The following is a 23,758-nucleotide window of genomic DNA, read 5'->3' as shown; positions in this document are numbered from 1 at the left end:
TTGTCTGGCCAACTTGGATAGACAGCAGAAGCAAATTTCCTGGAGGGCTGTGCCACCAGTTGGATCTAAAAGGATTAATGCTTTCTTACAGCCCTTGCGTCCAAAGGGTGGGAGGAGACCAGATGCCCTAGGAAGATATGCAGATGGAGTCCCTAAGTGAGTGCCCATGCCTACACAAATTCAGTTCTGCCCCTGGGGGAGGCCCACCCTCTTCCCTAGTACCAGCGGCACCTTTGGGCTCTCCACTGCTTGAAAACCAGATGAGCAAGGAGCCCGCAGGACAAGGGAGGAGGGACCCTAAAGAAGAGAAGACGGAGAAGATGGACCCAGGTGGAGAAAAGGGAGAGGAGAAGTGTCGGGGAGGGCGGAGAGGGGCAGTCAGGGCATTCAACAGATGAGCAACAAGTTCATCCTGTTGTAGAGGGTCCCCACCCCTTTTCAAAATGCCCACAGCTCTTCAGTAGGAGGTGGTCGGGCCAGGAATCAGGAGTCCCATTTTACAGATGGGAAAACTGACGCAGGAGCGCTGAAAGCACTTGCTTTCAAGTTCACGGAGCTGGAAGAGAGCATTTGCTATTCCGAAGTTTTGGGGACCTCCAGTCTTCTGCCAGCTGTGGCTGCAATTTCCCGTCGCAGGCACACTCTTGCCCTCCTGCCTTCACACCAGCACCCTCTCTGCACAGCCCAGAAGCCAGTGGGAAGGGCTGGCTGCCCTTAGCAGGGCGTTATTATATGCAAGGTGAGGGAACTTAGCTCCCAGCCGCAGGCCTTTTTAGGAAATGTAGTCTGCTTGAAACACTTGGCTTTGATGGGAAGGAAAAGAACTGGGTCTACTAATTAAAGGTCATTTAGATTTTTTTTTTTTAGCTTTAAAAACAGAGTAGATATGTTTAATTCGGGCTGACCACAGTCACTGGGCATTTCCGTGAAGCTCGGGATCCGTGCGCTGAACCTTCTGGACTCTGAGAAGATCGTTGGATTCCCCCCTCCCCTTCTCTGGTTCTGTTTTGATTTTGTTGTTGTTGTTTTAAAAATACACACCCTCTGCAGTTGAGTACTTTAACTTCTTTGATGCCAGGGAAGCCAACCATGGATTTTCTAAAGTTAGACAGCAAGGAGTTGGCATTGGCAGGAACTTAAACCACGAGCCTCGGGAGCCTGTGCCGCCGGCCCCGGTCCACAGCCTGTGCGGTCGGCACCGTGTTATTAACGTTCTCCCGAGAAAACTAGAGACCCAGGGACCTCTGGTTACGCCGCCGCTGGCTCGCTGCCCCCGGACTGGGCCGCTGGTGGGGTCTGGGTGCCAACCTGGAGTTGTGATCATTCCTGCTCAGTGAGGGGGACGGGAGGGCTCGCTGTGCAGGAAATCCCAGGACAAGGCCACGGCGACCCGAGGGTGCACCCCACTCATGTTCCTTGAAGAGGAGACGCCCCCTTTTCAGACGCCACGCTGTCAAGATGCCTGGGGTTTTAGTCTGCCCCACTGCTCTTCCCACTTTCCCCTGACAGTAAAAGCCTTCCTTCCTAGAGGGAGCTCTTCCCCTCTTTCCCTAAGGGTTGGCTGGGGCTGATTCTGCCTTTTCCCTGACCTCACCCCCCCACCCCCATGGGCTCCATCCCACGAAGAGGGCAAGTCAGGTCAATCAGAAGCTTTCCTTCTACTGGTTGCGTGTTTGCGAAACTGCCAGCGACTTCCAAGATCCCATCTTTTCTTGTGAGGTGGAGAAAGCAGGTCTGAGAGAGGAAGAGTGAGAGTGTGTGTGAGTGTTAAGCCCCAATACCATCACTGGAATTTCTGGGTGCAGCTGTGCCTGAAGGTAGATTACTTCTATGAGCCAATAGATTCCTGTGCCACACTTTCTTTTTTCTTTTCCTTTCCTTTCCTTTCTTTTCTTCTTTCTTTCTTTCTTTCTTTTTTCTTTTCTTTTCTTTTCTTTTTTCTTTCTTTCTTTCTTTCTTTCTTTCTTTCTTTCTTTCTTTCTTTCTTTCTTTCTTTCTTTCTTTCTCTTTCTTTCGCTCTAACCAGTTTGGATTTTACTCCTGTCCCCTGTAACCGAACAAGAACCAAGTACTATGTGTCTTGCTCATCTTTGCATCCCTACCAGGGACAGGCTTGGCCAATGAACGTCTGAACCTTAGACTGGAGGGGAATGGAGTTTGGGATGGGGGAGAGAAGTTCATTGCCAAGAACCTACCAAGCCTTGTGTCCCAGGCTCTCTACAGAGGTTATTTCAGTGGACTGTTTCCTCACAACCTTGCTGTACCAGTACTGCTGTCTCCACTTGAAAGATGGGTAAAGTGAGGAAGGAAGGGACTTAGGGAAAAGCGAGACCTTTGGAAACAGGACAGAGTGTGAGCCTTCTAGCTGGGCACTTCTCTGACATCAGAAATTGGGCCATCTGCACACCTCCTCCGGAGGGAGAGAATGGACAAATGAGATACCCCAGGCAATCGCTGTTTCCGGGGCCCTGGCCCTCCAGGGAAGCCTGGACCAGAGTTGTGAGGTTCTTGGATGTGGGGAGGATGCATATTGCCGGATGCCAAACACTGCAAAAATGGAAATTGATTTCTCAGACCCCCAGAGTTCCCAGACTATCAGCCCTTCTCGTGACTTCCTGCTCCTCTCCACACTTGACCCAATCCACACTAGAACCAACCTCAAATTTCAGTTGCTCGGTGGATCTAGGGTAAGGTCTGAGTGAATTTTGGGGGGGATGGAGTTGTGGGTTCCTGAGTCCAGAGGTTTTGTGGTACCAAGAAGGCTACACAGAAAGGTGACGGAACATGACAGTGGAGATCCTGTACATGGACATGAGCTCTGTATTTGTATTTTTACCAGGACAGAAATGACTTAGAGTGACAGAATAGGAAGGGGCCTCAAAAATCGTCACAAGTATTTGTTGTGCCTGCTGACATGCCCTGACTTTTGCTCCTGACCTCGAGACAGCCAGGGCTAATAGGTCATAGCCTTCTCTCCTACCAAGCCCAGATGCCCCTTCAGATTCTTCCCACACAGCATTCCAGGCAACCCCACCAACCAATGGAAGACATCTCACAAATAAAACTTAACTTGTCCTCACACTGAGGTCAAGACCCTCATTTTTGCCCTGGTGAAATGGAGTTGTGACATGAAAGGACTTGACCAAGGTCATGTAGCCCAGCTGGAAGTTGAAACCACATCTCTTGATTGGGTAAAGCCCATAATTCTTTGTTCTCATTGCTGACTCAGTGCCATTAATAGATGGTAAGATGCCAACCCAATTCAAGCTATACGTATACTTAACTGGAAAATAAATCAACCAAATTGATGGGGCTTGGTGTTGTGGAAAGAACATTCAGCAGGAATTTCATTTCTGGTCTGGCCATAAACTAGCTGTGTGACCTTGGGCAAGTCAATTCAACTCTCTGGACCTCAGTTTCTTTAGCTGTAAATTGTGGGTTCAGGATGATCTTTAAACTCCCTAATATACTTTCAAATACTCATAATCCTTTTAGTTCATGTACCCAGCACAGTACCAGGAACTTTTTTTGGCTGTGAAGAAACAAAAGGAAAGAAACATCCACACAATACAAGAAGCAGTACTACATGGCACAGAGTTTTTCCTTTGTATAATTAAGGGCCAAGAGGCCCTCCAGGAGCTCAGAGAAGGGAGCTCCCTCATGGAAGGGAGAATTCAACCTGCTCTGGAAGGATGGGCAGATAGATGGGGGAAACAGCACTGCAGGAAATAAGAGGAGAATAAGAGGAAGCAGGGAGGAGAGAACAGCAGGGCATGTTGGAAGAAACCAGCCTGGCTGGAGTGGAGGATGGAGGGAGTCCAAAGAGAGCACTAGCGAGTCAGAGATGAGAGTGGAACTCATGGGGACTGAGGTCAGTGTTGCAGAAAACATAGGGGCGGGGTCGTCTCTTGCGTCATTGAGTAAGACCCTTTTGTGCAAGTGTCATAGATTCAACTCAACCTGACTTAACCGAGACAGTGCATCTACCAGCTCACACAACCAAAAGCCCAGGTGTAGACTTCAATCACCGCTGGATCCAGGGGCTCTGAAAAACCTCATGGGAATGTGCCCTTCTGCATTTTCACTTCCTTCCGTGTGGTCCTAACATCCACGCCGCCTTTTCCCAACTCGGGGCAAACAGTGTCCAGCAACTCTGGACCTTGCCCCTGAACCAAGACCCATGGAAGGACCCAGATTCCTCCTGTTTCTGCTCAAGTACCACCGCTGATGCTCATTGGTCTGGGTTTGATGACGTTTCCCGTGGCTGAGCCAATCACCAGCCAGGAAATGGATGAACTGCTCTGATTGGCCAGGCCTGGGTCAAGTGCCCATCTCTTGGGCGCTGGAGTGGGTTCTGCCCCAAACGGGTTTCGGAAGCCGGGAACAAGACAGAAAATCCAAGCGCTGTTATCAGCAGGAGGGATGCGTGGATCCTGGACAGGCAAACCCAATGGACGTCCAGTGCCAAAGAGTATTTCCTACGTATTTGTGGACAGGTAGGGGACGTCTTGAAGACTAAGCGAGATCTAGCGCTCGGTGCCCACCCCGGAACCTGGCGAGTTCTGAGAGGCAGAGGTGCGGTGGATGGCGACAGCGGGGCTCCGGGCAGGTCCCATCTTCCTTAATTAATACTCCTTGGATAGACTCAGCAGCGGGGCAGGAATTTGTTAAATTACATAAACATTATTGTGACCCGTAAAATTCAATGAATCTCGGCCTGTTTACCCGCGGCTGGCTTTAATGTTTGCACAGTGTAATTTAATGTGTCAATTTGCTCTCAAATAAAAAACATCTGGTCCTCTGACACGGCAAAGAAACTGAAGAGCTGATGTTCACGACCAGCTAAAAGCCCCAATCAGAGATGATATTTGGGGGAAAGGAAAGGCCAGAGACTCGGCAAAAAGAGCCAGCAATTGTTCGGACCCATTCCTGGCCTGATGACAAGCCTCTGTTTGTGAGTCTGTAAGGTCGGTAAATTTTATCCTAATTAGAATTAATAAAGGCCGAGAAGAGCTCATACCATCTTTAACCGGCACCCATGGTACAAGTAAATTTCCTGTGGCTGTTCCTGCCAATATTGACATTCCTACTATTGGATTTTTAGCAATCTTATTATTTTGTAATTGAGAAGAGCAGAAAGAAAATTACACTTCCCTCTGCAGAGGATTTCAGCTAATGTACCCCTTCCTATAGTAGTCAGCCTAGCCAAGCCCTCTCCCTCCAGATTCCCCAGGAGTTGCTGGAGCTTGGGAGAGGAGGAGGTGAGATTCTCCAAGTGTGTGCTTTTCCAGTGAGATCATGTATCTTGGTCTGGTTGGTCTCCACTAAACAACGACAGGGCTCGTTCCTGCAGACGGAGGCCGGACTTGGCAGACAGGTTCTGAGTTGGAGTTGCTGACCTACATAGAACAGGACAGGGGAAGCTGAGTTCTGTGAGACAAGGGTGTGGGGGGGGGTTAGAACACTTTCAGGGGCCTCGTGGGGCCATGGGTGCAGGGGATGCTGTTGATCAATCCTGACTGCTGGGCCCCCAGCCGGAACTGAGTGGACAGAGGTGGCCCTGAGGGACCCCTGTGCTGGGTTGTACCATCCAATCCATTTCGCAGCACCCTCTTCCTGTCCTCTGAGACGTCCTGATGAAAAAGAGGCCATCCCAAAGCCGGGGCAGCCACCCGGCTGGAAGGAGCCAAGCCTGCTTTCCTGGCCGAGCAATGACGGGGTCAGAGCAAGTTCAAGCTTTGCTTTAATTGAGTAGAAGATAGTTCTTCCTTAAGGGAGCCCTGAAATAATGCTTTAGCGAGCAGAATGACTTCCCATATTGTCAGAAGGGATTAGCCGGGCTGGTTTGTAAACAAAGAGTGATCCTTCTTCCCCCTCTAGGACAAATAGATCATATTTTTTTTCAGGTCACCAGGGACTGGGCTTACTCTAATCAAATCCTTGACATTTCACGAGGACTCCATGAGTTCCATGTTTTCCGTGATCGAGCCCTTGGTAATTATCCATTTTCCTAAATGATCACTATTTTCCAAATCCAGAACGTTGGAGGGAAGTGGGGAAAAGAGATGTCTCTCCAACAATGTGAGGAGGAGGAGGGAGAAGGGTGTGGGGATGAAGGAGGAGGAGGGTCTCTTGAGGTTGAAACAATATCATCTGAGTATGCACCCCTGGGAGCAGGTCTCAGGACCACCAGACAGTTTTCCTAATTTCTTCCTCCCTCCATTCATTCGGGCAACAACAATTTGTTGAGGCCCTTGCCAGGTGCCCGAGACTAGAGTAGTCGGTAAGTATAGAATTGGATACAGCCTGCTGTCTCATGGAACAGTCCCTCTGTCTCATGGAAGAGACCAGTATGTGGGCCGATAATTACAACAAAAATATCCTGAGAAGTAAATATGTAAATGTCATGAAACGCCAAAGTAAATAGCAAAAAAACCAAAAACTGAAAACCGACGAAAATCACAGCTTTGTATAAGTAGGACAAGGAAGGCTTCACAGCGCAGGAGACCCGGGGTCTTGCAGGATGCATAGGAGTTGGCTATCATAATAAATTAAGAACAGAAACATCTATCTTGAAATGCCAGGGACTGTACTAAGGGCGCTACCTGTATTAACTCACTGAATCTCCACAACCACCTCATGAGACAGATATTTTTTAGCCCCACTTGCAGATGAAAGCTAAAGCCCAGAGAAGGGTAGAAGATTCCAGACCAAGGGAAAGGGCATACTCATGAGAAAGCAGGGCATGTTTATGGACAGTAGGGAGGGGTTCCCGGGAGAGGGATGGAAAAGTGACCAGCTCAGATCTGTGTTTTTAGGAGGATGACGATGTGGCTGAGGAGCCAGAGTGTGAGGAAAAGTGTCAATGATAAAAAATATGCTGGGATCCTTGTGGGAACTAGACTCCCTCCCAATGGCAGCCACTGAACGATCTTACCATTGTCCCACACTCCCCCTCACCCCGTTCCAGCTCCTGGCGAAGCAGGGGAAACTCAGCAGCACCCAGCTAGACCCATCAAAGCCAGCCTCACGCCATAACCCTCCCTGACTTCCTCCATCTCCCCATCTCCATAAAACTGGTGATGGACCCAACCTAAGGGGTGTTGTCTCACCACGCTAAGGGGTAGCCCCTTCAGCTCCCCCCAGGAAGCCCTCCGCATGGGGGCAAAAGACCCCAATGCTGAACCTACACTGGGAGGGGAGGGACAGGAGCCTGTCTGCTGATCTGACATACCACTGCAGCCACAGAGAAGGGTTCTTGCCTTTCAGGTTTGCTTCTGCATTCTTGAATGTTCTCCATTTTCATCCCTTCCTACTGAACAATTCTCTCCTCACTGGGAAAAAAAATAAAAACAAAAAAACCCTGCAGCTTGTGTCCACTCCAAACACAGATGACAAGCTGTCTTGGAAACCCAGCCTAAAGAAACACTAAGCAAACTGTTCCCCAAACAAGCCTTTCGTCCTGACCTTTGTAAGCCAAGAGCTCCACTTTATAACTTGGGAATGTGCAAATATTTACAGTTGTAAGGAAGAGAGCCAGTGTCTGCTGGAGGGTCCCAGGGTTGGGAGACAGCTGAGGTCTCGTCTAGCCCAGCATCCCATGGACGGGGGGATGCTCTTTGTAGAATCCCCTGCCAGATGGTCACTCAGGCTTTCCTTGCATGCCTCCAGCGATGGGAAGGACGGCCATCACCCTCTGAGAAAGCTTCTTCCATTGATCTGCTCGTTGCAAAGTTCTGACAGCCAGCCAGAATTGCCTCCCAGTTACTTTACCCCTGGTCCTGTACGGCCCTCGAGACTGGAATATCTTACTATCCATGACAGCCTTTAGCAGTCTGGGGGTCAGCCTCCCTATCTGTCTTCCACTGTCTCTTCTTCCTTGGTTCCTTCATTCATTGCTTGGGGGACCTCCCTTGTGGGCCCCTCACTGCCACGGTCACTCCCTTCCTCACAACCATATACCCTTGTTGATTGACTCCCATCTTCAGATGTGACCCCCCAAATCTATCACGGCTGGATGGCTGAGTTTCTTACTCTCATCGGAGCCCTGCCCCACTCCTTTCTCATCCCTAAAACTCAACATAGCCCACCAGGCAGTGGAATCGAGATAAAAGGGAAGGAATGCCATTTTCTTGAACTCCTGCCACATTGGGCACTGTTCCTTATTCTTTGTAAACACCTGATGCCCAGAACAACCCTGGGAAGTAGGTGCTCCTCTCCGGTTTCGTGTATGCAGGAACTTGGGTTTCTGACACAGAACTGAAAATAAGGAAATAAGCAAAGCAAGTCTTCCAAGAGTCTGAAGCAGAGGGAAGAGAACTGGCCAGAGCTGATGGACTCTTGATTTGTGTTTATTTCCACCAAGATGTGTGCAGTATCAGGGAAGCGTGATTTTAAATCTTTGCACAGGCCCTCAGTAGCTGGGGACTTTGGGGAAGTTAGTTGACTTCTATAAGCCTACGGTGGCCCACCGGTCCCTGTTTGTCTGAGACCAGCCTGGTTTGAAATGCCAGTTTCCATGTCCCGGGAGACCCTTTAGTCCCAGGCAAAGTGGTATATGGTTGCTCACCCTAAGAAGCCAGTTTCCTCGTTGTGAGACGAGGAGATTCATAACTTCCCTGGTGGCATTGTCTCAAAGTGTAGCTGAGATGAGCTATGCGAAAGACCCCGGCGTGTGCCCGGCCCAGATCAGACTCTCAGCTTATGTCTCGTTGAATGTGAAAGCCTGGTGAAGCGTGGCAGAGGAGAAAGAAGTCGAGGCCTGAGGTCTGGCCTTGAGCAGTGGCACTGGGAGACAAGTTCTTAAAAAACACAAACAGGGACACTGGTAGAGGGTGTCCTGCTCTCTGCAGTGTAAATATTCCGCTGTAGTTCAATTAGGCATGGTCACTGTTAACCTCGAATGGGACTCCGGGGGACAGAGAAAAAGGAAAGTCTTGTGCATTATCCTGTCTGATTGGCAGCGGGGGGTGGAGCCCCTTGTGGGGTAAGTGCCATGCAAAATCTAACACAGCCTCTGGTTCCTTAAGAGTAAGCCACCCAGCATGGTGGAGGGGTGGAGGAAGGGAGTCCTGAACAGAGACTCCCAGGAGGGGTGAGTCTGCATTTCACGCACTGGGCGACTATGGACAAATCGTGCTCACGCTTCCGGTCCTGTCTCCTCATCTGTAAAATGGGGAAGAGAAAGCAGACAAGGTGTTGTCTAACAGAGAGGCAGCAGAGTGGAGCGGTCAAGGGCCTGGCCCCCACTGGCTGTGTGAACTTGGGCAAGCCGGTCTTCCCCTGTGTGTCCTGAGTCCTTGGTGAAGTGTGCAGTCTTGTCACTGCCTGCTCTCAGACACAGCCACTCAGCATCCCCCCACCCCTGCACCCCCATCACCAAGGGTTAACGCAGCAGCAGAAACACTGGGATGTCGTTGCACGTTCCCTTCTCCCTCCCTGCTCTGCTGGCTCATGTTGAACTCAAGGCCGACGAAAACCTCCTGATCTTTTTTATGTGAGTTGCAGTCAGGCCAGGTCTCCCTCATCCTGTTCTTGTGCAATTGATTTTTGGAAACGGCATTCAAGACGTTAGATTTATTGATGTTAAATTTCATCTGGTTGCTTTTGACCCAGCATTCTCGACTGTCGAGCTCATCTTGAACCTTAATTCTCTCATCCCCTCCAGCGTTGAGTCATCTGCAGACTGGATGCACATGCTTCCCATGTCTTCATACGAACTGTTGGCGTAAAAAGGCTATTTGTGTAGATAAAAATAGAGACAGAGATACAGGCTGCCATAGAGAGCAAGAAGGGGCGTCAGGTACGAGGCTGAGCAAGAGGGATGTTATCTTGGGGGAAGCAGGGACTCATGACCCTCCATCAATCAGCATTGAAGCTTTTGCTCTATGTACCCACTTTGCTCACTCTCCTTTCTTGCCCCTGGATCCCAGAGTGTTCTAAGTGATGACAAGGGGAGTTCACCCCTCAGCCCCTCTGACCGTGGCGCCTCCCAAACTATGAAATCCACAGGGATGGTCTGAGTCCTTGCCTGTCTGCACCTGACACAGCCCCAATGCCAAGTCCTGTCCTTCCCCCGCCCCACCATTGCTTCTCAAACTGAGACCACTCCCACCTTGGGGCCTTGCCAAATAGCTGCTGTTCATACAAAGAAATCAATTCTCACTTGAAGGTCAGGGACCACGATGTCATACTGTGTTTCTTGCTCAGATGTTTCCGTTATAACAGGAGCCCTCACTGTCGACACAGCAAGGGCAGAGCGGGTGTCGATCCGTTACTGGCCACTTGTGATCGTGCAGGGCTCCACACTCAGTCCAGGGCTCCCGAGGGCATACTGGATCCCAACACAGTGCACACAGCATAGCTCCTAGGTGTGACTGCAAGTCCCCACGGAAAGGATCAGGGCACTCGATTCAAGGTCGCAGAGAAAAGTGAAAGCAAAACTCTAGAAGGACTTCCTATCGCAAGTGGTTTAAATAAACCCCAACAATTTCTGTTTATCCAGATAATTCGGCAGCTTTCTGGTAGTGTGCCAACCAGCTGGCCACTGGTCGTAAGGCTTTCTGAAGCCCCATGCCCACTACCCACCCAGACATGGCCATGGGCACCTGGCTGAGTGCCCCAGCCCCAGGACAGCCTGTGGCTTCATGCACTCAAGCTGATCCCTCTTTGATATCCCTGGTACCAGAACCTTTTTATTTTTACCAAGAGGGTTCCCTTGTAGGAAAGAGTTTACTGCTGTCCCTGAGGATGATAAAGAGGAGGTGTTTCCCCTTGTTGAGTGCCTACTAGGTGCCAGACATTGTACCAGAGCTTCTGATAACTATAGGTTATCTTTTCAACAAAGTTAGGAAGCCGGGTTTTATTAGTCCCATTTTACAGAGGAGTAAACTGAGGCCTGCGGAGATCTAGTGAATTGCCTGGGGCCAGAAGAAATAGCGGAATTAGAATTTGAACCCTGGTCTCTCGACTCTAAGGTCCACTGTAACCATGGCTTTGTTTCTGTAGCTTTCAGAGAACTCACACTCTTTGGACCCAAAAAGTTCTGTGAGAAAGAAAGGAAGCCAAGACAGGATACAGCATCCTGCCCATCACTCATGTGAGTGCTGTGATCAGGATCAAGGCTATGGGGGATCTCACAGAGCTTGGGATCGAGCTCTCTGACTGGTAATAGGTGAATTCAGGGGGATCCCTATGATTTCGAAGCAACCCAGTGATGCCCAGGAGAAGAAAGCCTTCTTTGTCTTTGGAAAAGCAGGGGTGGGAGCGGGGGGTGCTGGGTAGGGGGAAGCTTCAGCGAATGCATGTGCTCTAAACATACATGCATTCCAATGTGTTCCAGCCTTTACTGTCTCTATAACTTAGGTCCACTATTTATTTTACCTTCCTGGGCCACCGTTTCCCCCATTTGTACCTGGGGGTAATAACAGTGCTTGGGTGAAATTGGAAAGGTGAGCAGTTTCTGTAATCCATTTGCACAGTCCAGGAACGTCTTATGTACCTAATACACGCTCGCTACTTTTTTGTATCTCCATCTCTATAATAATCTACATTTCAATGAGTTCTTCATCCCCCATGGAGGCATCCTTGTCCCCATTATACAGACTGGGAAACTGGGTGCCAAAATGACCTGGCCAAGGCGATCTGGAAGGTCCTGGATAGAGTCAGGCCTGGAGCCCCCCTGACCGCACAGCATCTCCTTGTCCTCATTATGCTCAGCTTTGTCTTACCCTGGAGTCCAGATTCACAACCTTTACTGCATGTCCCAGTTGCTGGGGGTCTTGTTAACTCCCAGGTTCTCAGCCAGGAGGACTGGCTGGGCCTGAGACTCTGCATTTCTAGCAATCCCCCAGGGGACTGCACTTTGCATTGGATGGGCTTTTCCCTCCAGCATTGGGGGTGGGGGTCTGTAGCAGCCTCATAGAAGCAAACAGTCAATCCCGGGGGGCCTTGGAGCAGGCTTCTAAGTGTCAGCCCCCAGGAGAAGTCTGCAGCCCTACTGTGTCTCCAAAGCGGCGCCCTGACGGATGGACCATGTAGGGAGGTGATGTCTGTGAGCCGTCTCCCAGCAGGGTCTCTGCGCCAGGACTGCCCTCCTGCTCATGCTCTCCTTTTGCTTCCTTCTGGCTGCTTCTGTCAGAGCCTGACAGTTACAGCAAAACAGTCTTGCTCTCCCGCACTGAGCCCCCGCTACACGGCTGGGCTCGAGCCCCAGCAGCCTGTGGAGAGGGAGCTGACATTTGTCTTAATTGGAGTTACCCGTGTAAATCCCGCCCGTCCCCTCCCTGCGCCCTCGGTCTTTGATGAGCGAGGGGGCTCTGAACACAGAGAGGCTCCTAATCTCCCCAGGGAGACACGGTGTTATTAATGCAGGCGCTGGAAGGAAATGTTCCGTCTCGTCAGTAGGGAAAGTGAACTGGAGGTGAGTGGAAAAAAAAAAAAGAAAGAAAAAAAGAAACAGTAAAGGAGAACATGGGCCACAGAGGTGAGAAGAAGAGGGACACCCGGGAGCATCTGCCTCACCCCTCCCGGGCCAACAGCGGCAGGCCTCTCCCCTTCCTCAGTCTTGCAAAACCAGCCTCTAACTGAGAGATTTTCTAACTCAGCTGCACGAGTCACCTGGGAGCTATAAAAATTGCTCATGTCTGTCTCCCACCCCCAGAGATCTTTATTTAATTGGCCTGGGTGTGGCCTGTAGACATTGGATCTGTAAAGCCCTGAAGTGATTCTAATGTAGGAGCTGCAGGAGGACAGCTGGTCTCATCTCAGCTTCTCTGGGAAGCCTCCCCTGATTAGTGCAGACCCATTTATGAGCCCAGGGGAAACAGCTCATTGTCTGAGTCATTGACACCATTGACAATCCGGCCAGCTTGGCTAGATCTGCATAATTGTCCAGTAGCTGGGTGCAGATATCCCCCACGCTGGTGTCATTTGGATGGAGAATATGCAAAAGGATCTTGTTTCTTTAAGTTTAACTCACAAATGAGCAAGGATGTGCACCTGCTGGACAGCCGCTGAATCAATCCAGTCATTTCGCCAACATTTATGGAGCACCTATCATGGGCATGGAGCTATGGGAGATTTGAAAGCATAAGGGAGGCACACTCTGCTCTTATGTAGTGCCCAGTAAGGATAGATTGGACAAGACCATAAATAACCATAATAAAAATGAAACCTGGAGGTGATAGGCTGTGGGTTAGGGAAATAAACAGGCAATGAAAATGGATCTAACACTTAGGGTATACCACGCAAGGTCCCAGTTGACTTACCTTGGCTATGTCATCACGGTTGATGACAGCCCTAAAAAAGGAGAAGGTATTATTCCCATTTTATGGATGAAGAAGGTGCGACTCGAGAAGTCAGTGGCTTTCCCAGGGGCACGCACCTAGTGCATGTTGATGCGTAACTCCAAAAGGGTAGTGAGAAGATGCTTCTATGAGAAAATGAAGTATGATTCTGGCTAGGGGCATCTAGGAGAATCTTCAGGAGGACCCAGGAGCTCACTATACAAACACATCTGCTGAGGTGCCTTGCATAGTGAGAGGAGGTAGCCTCGGTGAACAGCCATGTCCCAGATGAAGCTAGAGGGGAGCAGAAGATTATGCTGCAGGATATCTGGAAGACCAGGGCAGGGCTGGTGGGAAGTTGAGAAAGGAGGGTTTCTCTGGGGGATGCAAGTTCAGAACACCAAGGGGGCAAACAGTGTGGTGAGGGACAGATAGCAGAGTGGGAAACTTCTGGGTACCAACTGATCAAAACAGGAAGGGGAAGCACAATCATCTTGCCACTCTGAGAAGGTGGGCCCTGGCCCAATTATGTGGCTGAGTTGATGGCAGGTTCCAGTCTCTGCAGACAGAGGGCTTGGCTGAGGGTAAATGCACAAATCCATCAAATGACACCCTGGGCAGGCTGGATGAGGTGGGCAAGGAGCCAACGACTCTGTTTTTCTAACACTAATGTCCACTTGTCACTAGTTGACTATAAAATTCATAGTTTTTTAATATCTGCCACGGGCAGGCATGGGCCCCTGTGATTCCTCCTGGAAGAGATAATAATTTCTGGGAAGATGGGGTAATGGAACTAATCTTCAAAGATCAGGATGGTGGGGATGGGGTGACAGTGATGGTGATGATGATGTAGAGGTAAGGGTGACGCTGGTGGTGGAGTTGATGGTCATGATGAGGGTGATGGCAGTGATAATGATGGCAGTGATGCTGATGGTGATGATGGTGGAGCTGATGATTATAAAGGTGGTCATGAAAGTGGTGGTGGTGATGGTGACAGAGTTGATGGTTGTGAAGGTGGTGGTGGTGATTATGATGGTGATGGTGGTGATGGTGATGATGGTGGTGATTATGGTGGTGGTGATGTTTGAATGACTTATGCCCAGGTGGCTGCTATCTCTAGCCCTTCTCCTGACTCACATTTTGCAGCTCCCTCATTGTCATCCCCTCTTGTGTTATGAAGACCTGTGACACTCCAAATGTCCACATTGAAACTTGTTATTCCTCCTTTACCTCTGCAGCTTGAAGAACAGCCCCACTGGCCATCCGGCCATCAGAGCTAGATGTCCAAGTCAGTTGAGACTCCTAAACCTTTCTCATCTTCTATATTTCTCAGTTGATCACCAAGTCCTGATGATTTTGCCTCTTAAATATCTCTTGAAGCCCACAGTCCCCTGTCCATCTCCCCAGCTCCTATACTCCTTGAGGTCACATCACTCTCCAGCTGAACTATAGGAACAGCATCCTGATAGACCTCTGAGCTCAACTGGCCTTTCTGTAAGCCAGCCTTCATCTCACTGCCAAAAGTGATCATCTCTCAAGCAGATGCCACTTCCCAGGGTCAACCCCATCTCTGGACCACAGAGAAAGAGCACAGCATAGATGGCAGGCACCAGCCAGCCCCAATCCAACCACATGGCTCCAATTCCATGACCTTGCAGATCTCTGCTCTTGCTTCCTTTCCTTTGCTCATACTAGTACTTCTGTCTTGGACACCTTCTTCTGCTCTGGTTGGTGCAATTCTTCTTAGCCCCTAATGAAGCCTTTTCCTGGCTTCCAACTCAGTGAGCAGCACTGGTCTCCCTCTGTTGTGCGTTTAACTACTACCTGCAGCCTTGCTTATCCCACTATGCAGCAACCCTTTTTTTGTTCATCTGCTTCCTCTGCTATGCCATGAGTTTCTCCAGGGAAGATGCCTTGCTGTCTCATCTCTGAAAACTGAGGACCTAGCACAGGTCCGTAGTAGGTGCTTCCTGAATTAGAGACCAGGAATGTTAATCTCAGCTATCTGTGTGGTGCCCCAAACTGTGCAGAGAGCTGCACATCTTCATGCAGGGTTGCAGGTGGCATTTGAATTGTTTTACTGATGGGAATACAGATTCAGCAAAAATGGTGAGATGACTTGCTTGAGGTTGCCCAGGAAGATAATGAGCAAGTCAGTCTAGGTTTCAGGTGTCTTGACTCCTGTGTGGGAAGTGTGTTGATTTCACACCAAGAAGCTCATTTCCTTTTCTCTGAGAAACTTTTGAGACTGAGAAGTGACTCATGTATACAAGACCCGCCCACTCTGAACACTAGATACTTGTGTATAGGGAGGGAGAAATGGCTCTGGATTCCCAGGTAAAGATAGAAACCGAACACAAGCATCGTAAAGTCACCAACCCCAGAGTATGAGGAAAACAAAACAAAAGAGTCACAAAATTTTGGAAGCTGGAAAGCAGGTAGAGAAGTGGTAACTAACTTAGCAGGAGAAATATCAAACACTCTTAAGCTGGTATTGGAAAAAGCTAAGAACCAAATCAATTTACACTGTACAACCCTCAAAAGCCTCAGGAACTGGCAGCATCAGGTACTTCTAGAAGCAAGTGAAGAGAGGGGGTGAAAATAAAGATTACTGAGTGAAGGCAATTTACCCAGAGGCAATTAGAACTCCAGATCCTTCCTTCTGTTTCTTACAGTTAGGCAACTATCTATTTCTTCCCATGACTGAAGCCTGGGGATAAGAGGGAATCCCTGCATGAAGATGAGGCAGATGAGGCACAGCTTAGGGTGAGGTCTGAGCTGAATGGAGAGCATTTGTATGCTTAATGTTGAGGTAGCATAGCCAACTTCTCCCAGTGGCTCCCAGGAAGCTGCCTCTGGGTTTACACTATCTAGGTAAGACCCTGGAATTTTCTTCTATGAGGGGAAAAGAGTAGCTCAAGAAGAAAGATCCAGAGAGTTTAAAATTTTACTCCTTCATGCTTTGATCAGAAAAGTACTGAAAAATGGAGATATCAACCAAAATGGAAGGGGGGGGGTGAACTAAGAAAGAGGAAAACATGAAACAGATACAGATGCAAAGGGAATCCCCCAAATGATGATTGTGGGAGAGCCCAGGATGACAGTCATAACCCAGGCAGAGAGGGTAGCCAGTCTCAACTGGAGAAGATAAGAAAACCCCATGGAACACTGTTCATGAAAGTGAAACAGATAGAAAGATGGATGTGCATTAATATGTCTGACTTTCTTCAGAAAACTAGTGGACATTTTGAATGTCGACTGAATAAATTAATAGGAAACTGTGCAAGCAACAGGAAAAACAAAAGCAACTATCAACTCCAAAAAAACACAAAAGGTGTCAGGACAGAGAAAAGAATCTTAGTTTACTACATGAATCAGCTCTAAGTAGTAGTAGTAATTTCATTGAAATAGTGATAGCACTGACTATCAATCTAAGTGAATTGACTATGTGATTATATGTGATTATACTGGGAGGCTGGAGGCTAGGGGACGTGCACGTGTATGTCAGGTGTATGTGTGTGAGGGCAAGAGCTAAAACCCACTGTTCCATAATGGAAAGTCCATCAACAATGCCTAAAATAGAAATATCAAGAAATAGTGATGCAAACATGCAATATAGAATTGTGAAGGTAAGGATTAGAATGAATCATTTAAAAAGTTGCAAGAACTTATCTATGAAAGGATGCAGGTGAATGCTGTTTTCCTTAATAAACTTTGTAGAACTTGTTAGCTTTAAAAGGCATGATTGTAAACTGTAACTTCTTCTTCTTTTTTTTTTTTTAAGTAACATAAATACTTGACAAAACAACTAAAAAGCATGGGCATTAGAATCAGATGCTTTTAACTGGGTGACCACAGACAAGTTGAGTAATCTTTCTGAGTCTGTTTCCTCATCTGTAAAATGGGGTTAAAAACACATGATGGCAGTGAAGATAAAATGTGGTAAGTATTTAAAGTGCTAAGCACTAGTGTGTTCTCAATAAATGTTTGTTGAGTGTCAATCAAGACAGAAAATTGCCTGCATTTTTGTTCATTTGCCTGACAGATGTTCCTTCTCCACTCTTTACCTGTCAGAGGTTGTTTTCATTTATCGTTGTTGTTTGTCTCAGTGTTATCACTGGTGGTCCCCCTGCTGCCCGCCCCCCCCTTCTCAGATGAAGACAGGAAGTACCAATTCACAGATTCACAGTGAGGAGTTGGGTGGTGGGTAATTCAGTCTCTCCTTTCCAAACCACATAAATGCGTCAAGTTCATTTCTTGTTTTGGCCTTTCCTCTTGTACCTCCCCATCCCCCCTCCCAGCAGCTACTTTTACTTGCAGCCTCGCAGTTCCCTCTCCTTTGACTCTCTCCTTTCCCCTTGCTTAACCAAGCAGAACCCTTCCTTCCTTCCTTCTCTGCCCTTGCAGATCAGTACACTCTTGACTCTCAAGCCTAGAGGCAGGAGGCCTGAGGCTGCAAACACATCCTGGGCTGGGGGTTGGGGAGTGGACAGGGGGGAAGGGAGGGCTCCTGAAAAAGGGGCTGGGGTTTCCACCTAGGCCTGTGGCTCTGCCCCTGGCTCAGTGGGAACATCATCAAATCCTGTCTCCTTCCCTGATCCTTCTCCTTAGCTCCAGCACACATTGACAGGGGCTCCCTGGCATCTCTGCCTCAGTTTCCCTGGGTGCATAAGTAGACACTGAACTTATCACTCACCTCTCCAACTTTGTTTTCCTTGTGTTTTCTCATCCTGTCCTTGACAGTTGGAAGATGGTGGTGCTGATCTGTGGAAGATGGAATCTGGGGAGGAGGAGCTGGTCTGGGGAGGGCTGTGGGTCTTGACTTCACTCATGTTGATTTTGAGGTCTAGATAGATATTCAACAGACAGTTGGATCCAGTGGTCTGGGTTCAGGAGTGAGGCCTGAGGGTGGGAGAATAGAGACCTGAGGACCCAGCTCCCAACTGAAAAAGCTACCAGAAGGCACATCTGGGGCTCAGGGACTGACCAGGAAAGGGCCAGGCATGTTAAGTGAGAAGGACAGAGAGCTGAGGGATGAACCTTGGGGATACCTCTCCTTAGAAGTGGGTAAAGAACCTGCTGAGGAGTTCAGAAGGGGCTCCCACAAGGATCCTGAGAAAAGTCCTGCATGGGCACCACCTCTGAAAGCCTCCAAAGAATGTCTCAAGAAGGAGGAAGTGGTCAACCTTCTCGAAGGCTGCAGGGAAATTGGGTGAGAGAGAGTGAATCATGCTGGTGTCACAGAGGCCACAATGACCTTGACTAGGGAAGTCCCTGGGGTGGGGGCAGGGAGCCAGACCACGCTGAGTGAAGGGGCAGGCGGGGAGGAAGTGAAGGCAGTGACAATAAACAACTCTCCCAGGAAAGGTGCCTCAGAGAGAAAGGCCTGGTGATCCCCTGGTGACCCAGGGGATTTTAAGCGCTGCTGGAAAGGAAACAAAACGTGTCAGAAACTGTGGAGAAGGTCCTGGTGCCAGGGAGATGCAAGGGTGTGGTCCCGGGCCCATGAAGACGGGCCTGGGGTAGATGGGAGGAGCATCGCCCCTTCCCTCAGGCAGGACAAACCACAGGAGGGCTGGGCCCAAGGGAGAGACCCATGGGAAGGGGCACGACCTTGGCAGGGTTCCCTCCCACAAGCCGATCTTCGAACTTCCTTTGTTTTGCCAAAAGAATTTTCCAAGGCTGGCGTTTATGAAGCATCTAATTCTATCTTCTTGCCACGGTTCTGGATGTGTCATGTATATATTATTTCTAATCCTGCTGGGGTCTGGGGATAGGCACATATGAAACTTATTTTGCCTGTAAGAAAATTGAGCCTGAGGAAATTTGGTATCTAGTGCATAGTTACCTGACCAGAGAGTACCTTCCGAGATGCCAACCCAACTCCAAGGAATTCCCCAAAGCATCCCATAGTGCCCTCTGGCCTCCCAGCGCTGCCGCCATGAACTCAGAATTACTCAGCCACACCAGTGCGAGCTCTCTTGCTTCTGCTCGGAATGCCCGGGGTCCAGTGCCTGCCACTCAGGAGAAGACTTGTCCTTCCAACTTTCCCACCCTCCCTGGCCAATCTTTCTCACCCCCATGTTACCATACACCACATCCATGCCTTTGTAGGCCGTTGGCTGTGTTGTGTTGAAATGATCTGGGTTTTTTTCTCTACTCCACACCCCAGCACTGGCCTGTGGGCACCTCACGAGCAAAGCCCTTCCCTTCCCTGGCTTATCTGTAGCTCCCAGACAAACGCCCAGCAGATGGTAGGGCCTAGAAGAGAGTTTGTCAGATGAGTTCATGATAACTTGCTTTTAGAAAATCAACAAGGACAATTTGGGCATAAAAATTGATAACGAGGGAGACATATTTGCAAACCGCCTATCTGACAAAGGATTTCTAACTAGAATGTGTAAGGAACACTCAAAACTCAACAGCAAGAAAAAAAACAATCCAGTTAGAAAATGGGCCAAAGACATGAAGAACCATTTCACGAAAGATAGACGGATGGCAAATATGCACCTGCAGAGACAGCCAATACCATTAGCCATTAAGGAAAAGCAAATTAAAGCCCCAATGAGATATGGCCGTCTACTCACCAGAATGTTAATACAAAACTTAAAAATAGCGGCAATACAAACTTTGGCGAGGACGCAGGGAGACGGACCGCTCGCTCACCCAGTGCTGATGGGAATGTGGAGTGGGGCAGCCGCTCTGGAGAGATCTGGCCATCTCTTAAAAGACTGAACATATACCCGCCATATGGCCTGGCACTGGCACTTAGGGGAGATTAGCCCTGAAAAATGAAAACGTGTCCACACAAAGCCTGGGCTTGACTGCTCGGGGCGGCTTTATGTACCATAGCCTCAAACCAGAAGCGGCCAACATGTCTACAACAGGTGAATGGTTAAGCGAACTTGGTATATCCACACTGTGAAATGAATGAAACATTGCTACACACAATGTGGATGGAGCTCAAGGACAGTATGCAGAGTAGAGAAACCCAATCCATGTATAGAACATTCCCTTTACAGAACATTCTGGAAACAAGAGAAGTACAGAGATGGAGAACAAATTAGTGGTTACCACAGACTAAGGATGGTGGTGGAAGGTGAAATGTAATTATGAGAGAATAGCACAGGGGAGACTTTGTGGTAAGAGAGCGGTTCTGTATCTTGACTGCTGTGATTACAGGAATTTATTATTCACGGACATTCCCCCTGTGTCAGTTTCTGGTTTTGACATTGCACTATAGTGATGTAAGATACAACCATCCAGAGACTGGGTGAAGGGGCCATGGGAATTGCTATCTCTGCAACTTCCTGGGAATCTCTAATTAGTTCATAATAAAATGGTATAATGAATTAATTATAGTAACAGATTATAACCCATAGTAAAAAAAGAATCCTTGAGTGTAAACTGAAATAAATAAATGACTTAGTAAATGAGGAGAAGGGGAAACTCTTACTTACAGAAGGATTCCAGCCAGTGAATATAGAAGGAATGTTGGAATCAGAAAATCACCTATGGCAACCGCCGCAGCAATAACTGCTTCGGGCAAGGACCGTCCATCCGCAGATGCTAAAATTGGTGAGCAAGCATATGATGAGAAATGAAATTCTTATGTAGTCTCGAGAAAACTTCTTACAAGATACTGAACACTTTATAAAGGGAAAGAGAATGACTTTGCAGTGGAGAAACTTGGTAGACCCCACCTGAGCCAAGTGATCAAGGCTAAACTCACCAGCGAGGGGACCAATCTTCATCCTGCCCTTCCTGATACAATGCACTGAGAAGGACTGCATCATGTCTGCGTCAGCCTGCCAACATTGCATAACCTGAGCCTTATCAGGAGGAAACACCATCAGACAAACTTGTACCGAAGGGCAGCTGCAAACCAACGGGCCGATTCCCTGCAAAAATGTTAAGGTCGTGAAAAACAAAGAAAGGCCAAGAAACCGTTCCCAGTAAAGGGATCCTGTGCTAAAGAAACACGGCAACCAAATGCAAGTGGGATCCTGGGTCAGAAGAAGGGTATTAGTGGAACGGTTGGTGAAATCTGAAAGAGGTCTATGGATTAGATACTATTGTAGAAATGTGAATTTCCTAATTTTGGTAACTATACTTTGGTTATGTAAGAGAATATCTTGTTAAGGAAACACATTCTGAAGTATTTAGAGGCAAAAACATCTAAATTTACTCTCAAATTTTACATTATATCTATATATATTTGCACATATACACACATATATGTGTATTGTGTATATATACATACATGTATGTACACGTGTACATGGAGAGAGAAAATTATAAAAGAAATTATAAAACAAATAAACAAATGTAAAATGTTAACATCTGGGAAAGGCTTTGTACCATTTTTGCAACATTTTTTAACACGAAATTATTTTTATTAAGTTTAAAAAATAAACAATAGGAAAAAAATTAGTAGGACTTTTCGCATATAAGGGATAGCTATTACTCATCTAATTGGCCATTTCCTGTCCTCAAGAATGGCACATTCAGGCTGCCATCCCCTAGGATGGCCGGGCAGCCTGACGTTGCCAACTCGGGCTTCGGGGTTAGAGGAGGAAGGCGCACTGCTATCCCTCACCTGTCTCCACGGTGCCACCATAGACATACAAAACCAGTCCTGGTCCAGCAGGCATGGGCAAAGGAGATTTTCTGGCTTTCAGGATTTTCCCATTCTCTTCTTTTTCTCTCAAATCCACTTCTTTCCTGGAGGAACTGGAGGCTCCGGTCAGACATGGCTTGTTTAGGAAGGCAGGGTTCACCCTGCCAGGGAGGGCCTCAGCCAGAGCAGCAGCAACCAACTTCAGTTCTGTGGGACCAACTTCAGTTCTGCTCCTTCCTGGGAACCAGCTGAGGCCTGATGTGGCTTGGAGGCCTCTCCTGACTCCCAGCCTGTACTCTCTGTATCTCGCACAGCTCAGAGCCAGAAATCGCCAGAAATCAAGAAGTGAGAGGTCTGATTTCTGTTTTAAACGAGTTGGGCATCCATGAACAAAGCCCTTCATGGCTCCGGATCTCACTTCCTCATCCGTTACGTGGAGCCGGTAACTCTTGTTTTGCTTCCCTCAGAGCTGGCTTAGGAGGACCTAAAGAATAGAAGGATCCTCTAGAAACATGACTGTGAAGCTGTACTTAAAACCTTCAGTGGAGAAGGCTCTCTCTGTCCTGGGGAATAGAAGTTGCACAGAAGAAAAAAGGTAGCTTTGTTTGTCCTACCAAATGGATGAGACATTCATTCATTCATCTACACATCCATTCATCCTTCCATCCATCCATCCATCATCCTTCCTTCCTTCTAGCCATCACCCATCCCTCCATCATCTGTCCACCCATCTATCCATTCATCATCAACCCATTCATCCTTTTATTCCGTCACCCTTGTATCCATCCAGCCATCCAGCCAGCATGCATCCATCCATCCCTCTGTCCATCCTTTTTCTCATTTGCCAAACAGTGCCAGACACTGGGCTAGATCCCGGGGATTAAATGATGAATGAATCCAAATGACGTTGACAGCTCATAGTCTAAAAGAAGAACAGGGTGTGTAAATTAAAACAATGCTCTATTTGAAGAATATACAAGGTGGTATTGGAACTTGGCAGTTAGGGAGTTAAAAGGGGGGTGAGGGGCAGTCCTAACAAATGGAACGACCTGAAAAAGAAAGCTGGAGAGACAGCAGTGGGATATGTCACAGACCAAGGGAGAAGTGGCTGCAAGTTTAAAGCTAGTGGGGACTGGGGGAGGGGCTAGGTCCAGTTGGAGAGGAGACTGGGGAAATACCGGATGGCTGGTGAGGCAGCCAGGCCATAGGAAAGTCAGGGCCCTGGGGACCATCCCCAGCAAGGCCATCCCAGCTCAGCCCTCTGCTGCGGGAGGAGTGCAGCTTGGCTCCAAACCCTCCCTGGCAAGCCAGAGTAAAACTACTCAGCCCTTGTTGTGTCTACAGTGGTCACAGGCCCAGGCTGCTCACTTCCAACTGGAAAAGTGGGGTTGTAGGGCAGCTCCCAAGGCCACACCAGGTCATGGTGGAGGTGGGGCTGGCCAGGGAGGGCAGCACCTAGGAATCTGGGTGGCCTGCTTAGAATTTTCAGTGGTTCCCTGATTTGGAAAAGCCAGCCCTGCTCATTTACAGGCTGTGGCAGGGCAGGGCCCACACCCCAGTAAACAGGGGGTTGGTGCCATTCCTTCGTGGCCGCCCACGTGAGGGAAGGCAAGTCCTTTGGCTCCCTCGGCCACTGTTCCTCCTTCTGGAAGGATCAGGCTCTTCTAGGCTCTGAAATGTCTCTCCAGGGGCCCTATGCTCATGAGCAAGCATGCCTGGTGCTCCCAGTCTTTTCCTGCATGGATGGGAAATGTCCCATTTCCCACTGGGAATGTCCTGGGACATCCCACTGGGACATCCCGGCTTGCTTTCTGCCTGGGCCCTCGGATCTCCTTGGGAATGGTAACCCTTT

This window comes from Mustela lutreola, chromosome 7, assembly GCF_030435805.1.
Source record: "Mustela lutreola isolate mMusLut2 chromosome 7, mMusLut2.pri, whole genome shotgun sequence".
NCBI lineage: Eukaryota > Metazoa > Chordata > Mammalia > Carnivora > Mustelidae > Mustela > Mustela lutreola.
This window is presented reverse-complemented; position numbering follows the sequence as displayed.